We start from the raw sequence: 5,451 nt of genomic DNA, 5'->3' as shown, positions 1-5,451 counted from the left end.
CTGAGCCCGGGAACAAATTACGTCACTGTTGGTGGATAGGGTATAGGATACAATGTTTTTCTTGGTAGAAACATTGTTACAATTTGAGACTGCTCTCTAGTGTTACTTTGTGTAAAGTGTTGATATGATATTTATACCGTTTGTGACTTTTAGTTGATTCAATGGTCCATACTAAATGGTTCAGTAAATTGCACAGGGTAGTGCTATTACCGGTATGAATATAGGGATTTGTATTAAGTGCTTGACTTGACAGAAGCCCACGAGCTGAGAACAGGTGTTGTGCCAAAAAGCTCCCACCTGCCAGAATTCCCCTTCTTCGTGTGAACGCGCACGCACTTAATTCTTCATTGCTGTGACTTGCTTGCTAGTTGAGATTTCTGATCATGCTAGGCTGCGTTTAATTTTATTTGTATGTTTGTTTGATTGCGGGGAGGCACTAGTAATGTCTGTACTTGTGTCAAGTGTATTAGTCTATAAATAAATCTCTTTGCCAAAAGTCGTCACCTCTCCCATGTCTAATTCGACTAGTAGTTGTTCTGAAATGTTTATTGCTTGACTACATTTTACTCCCTCCTCTATGTTTAATACAACACACATATATTAATTATTAATTGTGGTTGCCTATCCTGACATGAAGTTTGTTCTATAGAAAGTATTTGACTCTGATGTGTTCCACACATTTTGGTAGCTCATGTTGACCAGTAGTGTGTGCCACAGAAAGCAAAATTAGAGTATAAAGAAACATAAACATTTATTTTAGAAACATTTTGTAATGTTTAAGAAAATAATTATAATACACAAATGTTATCACACAATAACACAAAACATCACAGAAAGTTAAGTTTGTTAACAAACATTAAATAAGAAATACACATTTCGATATTTGCATAATAAGATACAAAATAGCAATAAATCGAATATAAAAAGACAATAAATAACATAAACAAATATTGGAAAGCTGCAAAAGATCGACTGAACATTTAGTCCAATTTTTATGGAAGTTGACCAGGGAATACCATTGCCTGGACCTCAAGCCTAACCTAGTCCTGACAGGCAGCGCAGACATAATCCTCCAATGGTGGGATGGTTTTCATACAGGACTGGTGGAACCAATCACAACCAATCTATATTATATATTTAAAACATTAAATACATTCTCTGGAATTACAATGATTTAATTATCAGACAAAGTGGATGATGCTACCTCTAGAAATATTACTACTTATACAAATTCATACTCCTAAAAATGTGACTTTAAAATTGAACAAACAATTACCCAGTTAGTTTTCTTCCTCATTATTGTCCACCTCCACACAGGAGAGGCACAGTTGGCTCAGATCATCTAGCAAAACATAATGTCAAGTAGTCTATACATCTTTACTTGTATTTTTCTGAGCATACAGGGAACAAGAGAATAGTATAGGTTTCTTGTAAGAGAGAGAGACGGTTGTTTCTCAGAAAGAGATTTGGTATGTATTATGTTAGTTGTTGTTGAGGGTTCCGATTGGTTATGTCTGTTGCGTGTCAATAGGATGCAGTGAAATTGTTTGTAATATTCTGTTTTGTTTGTTCCCAGGGGGGGGAGGGGAAGGCACCTAGGGAGTGCTTAGGCAAGAGGCCCGTGGGCGTACATATACCCGTAGTATATTCACTGTCTAGGCACACTAGGTAAGACCTGGGCGGACCACCCCCTGTATTTTGGTTAGGGCACCACGTGGTGCTAAATTAGATAAGTAGTGGGTAGGCTGGGTAGATGGGAGACGGGGCTTTGACATTTACGTTCTTTGCTTTGGTTCCGTCCAGCCCCTTTTCCCCATATTACCGTGTGACGGAATAAATTCCTTCTAAACGGTACCACTCTCTGCCTTTGTCATTCTTACTCGCACCTACAGTCCCATACCGCTTTCACTTCACGGGGAGTTGAGTTGTAGTAGGGTGTTGGGTTCCCTCTTCACAGAGGCGTGCGTAACAGTGGCTTTCTAGTCCGAAGTTGGATCAAAGAACCTTGAAAGATCCATGTGTTTTTTTTAATCTACAATTTATATTCAATTAAAAATGGAACATTCCAGTGTTTTGGAGGAGAGTGACTGCTTACGTCTCTCATGATAACATCTTTGTCCACATTTGTAAAGACAATCGACTCCTCCAGAACACATTCAGCAAACCGGGGAAAATGTTTATGGGCATTTCAGTTTTCCCCAACAAAACCGGGGAAAATGTATGGGCATTTCAGTTTTCCCCAACAAAATGATGTTACACAAGATTCTAATTCGCAAGTATACAAAGACACAGCTGTAATATAATTTGACAGTTCTGTTTGGCCTTTTAGTCAGTGCACTTTCAGTAGGTTAATTGTATATTACTTATCCTCTCATACTTAACATCTTGTTGGCATGGGTGAGGAAGGGTACCACATGCTCATCTGGAGATATTACACCCCTTCTCTCTCAGGAATGATCTGAACATATAAATTATGTTAATAAAAGTACAGAATTTTGAAACACTTTATTGATTACAATATAGAGATTAATAACAGCGGGGAATCTGAGAATGCAGGGATTACAGCAGGGTGTGAGTTGAAGCAGTCAAATCTGGAGCTGACAAAGGCTGGAATGTAAATGACTTGTGAGCATCTCGGATTGTCTAACACCTGAGAATGGGCAGGCATTCCCTTGGATGAAGAGCATCTCCATCTTGCTGATTATGTTCTTTCCTTCACGGAAACATGGCTCACTGGAGAGACGCTATCGGAGGCGGTGCAGCCAGCGGGTTTCTCCACACATCGCGCGGACAGAAACAAACATCTTTCTGGTAAAAAGAGAGGGGCGGGGGCGTATGCCTTATGGCCAACGAGACATGGTGTGATGAAAGAAACATACAGGAACTCAAATCCTTCTGTTCACCTGATTTAGAATTCCTCACAATCAAATGTCGACCACATTATCTACCAAGAGAATTCTCTTCGATTATAATCACGGCCGTATATATCCCCCTCCACAAGCAGACACATCTATGGCTCTGAACAAACTTTATTTGACTCTTTGCAAACTGGAATCCATTTATCCAGAGGCTGCATTCATTGTAGCTGGGGATTTTAACAAGGCTAATCTGAAAACAAGACTCCCTAAATTTTATCAGCATATCGATTGCGCAACCAGGGGTGGAAAAACCTTGGATTATTGTTACTCTAACTTCCACGACGCATATAAGGCCCTGCCCCGCCCTCCTTTCGGAAAAGCTGACCACGACTCCATTTTGTTGATCCCTGCCTACAGACAGAAACTAAAAAAAGAAGCTCCCACGCTGAGGTCTGTTCAACGCTGGTCTGACCAAGCTGACTCCACACTCCAAGACTGCTTCCATCACGTGGACTGGGAGATGTTTCGTATTGCGTCAGATAACAACATTGACGAGTACGCTGATTCGGTGTGCGAGTTCATTAGAACGTGCGTTGAAGATGTCGTTCCCATAGCAATGATTAAAACATTCCCTAACCAGAAACCGTGGATTGATGGCAGCATTCGCGTGAAACTGAAAGCGCGAACCACTGCTTTTAATCAGGGCAAGGTGACTGGTAACATGTCCGAATACAAACAGTGCAGCTATTCCCTCCGCAAGGCTATCAAACAAGCTAAGCGCCAGTACAGAGACAAAGTAGAATCTCAATTCAACGGCTCAGACACAAGAGGTATGTGGCAGGGTCTACAGTCAATCACGGACTACAAGAAGAAAACCAGCCCAGTCACGGACGAGGATGTCTTGCTCCCAGGCAGACTAAATAACTTTTTTGCCCGCTTTGAGGACAATACAGTGCCACTGACACGGCCTGCAACGAAAACATGCGGACTCTCCTTCACTGCAGCCGAGGTGAGTAAGACATTTAAACGTGTTAACCCTTGCAAGGCTGCAGGCCCAGACGGCATCCCCAGCCGTGCCCTTAGAGCATGCGCAGACCAGCTGGCCGGTGTGTTTACGGACATATTCAATCAATCCCTATACCAGTCTGCTGTTCCCACATGCTTCAAGAGGGCCACCATTGTTCCTGTTCCCAAGAAAGCTAAGGTAACTGAGCTAAACGACTACCGCCCCGTAGCACTCACTTCCGTCATCATGAAGTGCTTTGAGAGACTAGTCAAGGACCATATCACCTCCACCCTACCTGACACCCTAGACCCACTCCAATTTGCTTACCGCCCAAATAGGTCCACAGACGATGCAATCTCAACCACACTGCACACTGCCCTAACCCATCTGGACAAGAGGAATACCTATGTGAGAATGCTGTTCATCGACTACAGCTCGGCATTCAACACCATAGTCCCCTCCAAGCTCGTCATCAAGCTCGAGACCCTGGGTCTCGACCCCGCCCTGTGCAACTGGGTACTGGACTTCCTGACGGGCCGCCCCCAGGTGGTGAGGGTAGGCAACAACATCTCCACCCCGCTGATCCTCAACACTGGGGCCCCACAAGGGTGCGTTCTGAGCCCTCTCCTGTACTCCCTGTTCACCCACGACTGCGTGGCCACGCACGCCTCCAACTCAATCATCAAGTTTGCGGATGACACAACAGTGGTAGGCTTGATTACCAACAACGACGAGACGGCCTACAGGGAGGAGGTGAGGGCCCTCGGAGTGTGGTGTCAGGAAAATAACCTCACACTCAACATCAACAAAACTAAGGAGATGATTGTGGACTTCAGGAAACAGCAGAGGGAACACCCCCCTATCCACATCGATGGAACAGTAGTGGAGAGGGTAGCAAGTTTTAAGTTCCTCGGCATACACATCACAGACAAACTGAATTGGTCCACTCACACAGACAGCATCGTGAAGAAGGCGCAGCAGCGCCTCTTCAACCTCAGGAGGCTGAAGAAATTTGGCTTGTCACCAAAAGCACTCACAAACTTCTACAGATGCACAATCGAGAGCATCCTGGCGGGCTGCATCACCGCCTGGTACGGCAACTGCTCCGCCCACAACCGTAAGGCTCTCCAGAGGGTAGTGAGGTCTGCACAACGCATCACCGGGGCAAACTACCTGCCCTCCAGGACACCTACACCACCCGATGTTACAGGAAGGCCATAAAGATCATCAAGGACAACAACCACCCGAGCCACTGCCTGTTCACCCCGCTATCATCCAGAAGGCGAGGTCAGTACAGGTGCATCAAAGCTGGGACCGAGAGACTGAAAAACAGCTTCTATCTCAAGGCCATCAGACTGTTAAACAGCCACCACTAACATTGAGTGGCTGCTGCCAACACACTGACACTGACTCAACTCCAGCCACTTTAATAATGGGAATTGATGGGAAAGGTAAAATATATCACTAGCCACTTTAAACAATGCTACCTAATATAATGTTACATACCCTACATTATTCATCTCATATGCATACGTATATACTGTACTCTATATCATCTACTGCATCCTTATGTAATACATGTACCAC

This window comes from Oncorhynchus tshawytscha, linkage group LG07 (genome assembly GCF_018296145.1).
Source record: "Oncorhynchus tshawytscha isolate Ot180627B linkage group LG07, Otsh_v2.0, whole genome shotgun sequence".
NCBI classification, from domain to species: domain Eukaryota; kingdom Metazoa; phylum Chordata; class Actinopteri; order Salmoniformes; family Salmonidae; genus Oncorhynchus; species Oncorhynchus tshawytscha.
This window is presented reverse-complemented; position numbering follows the sequence as displayed.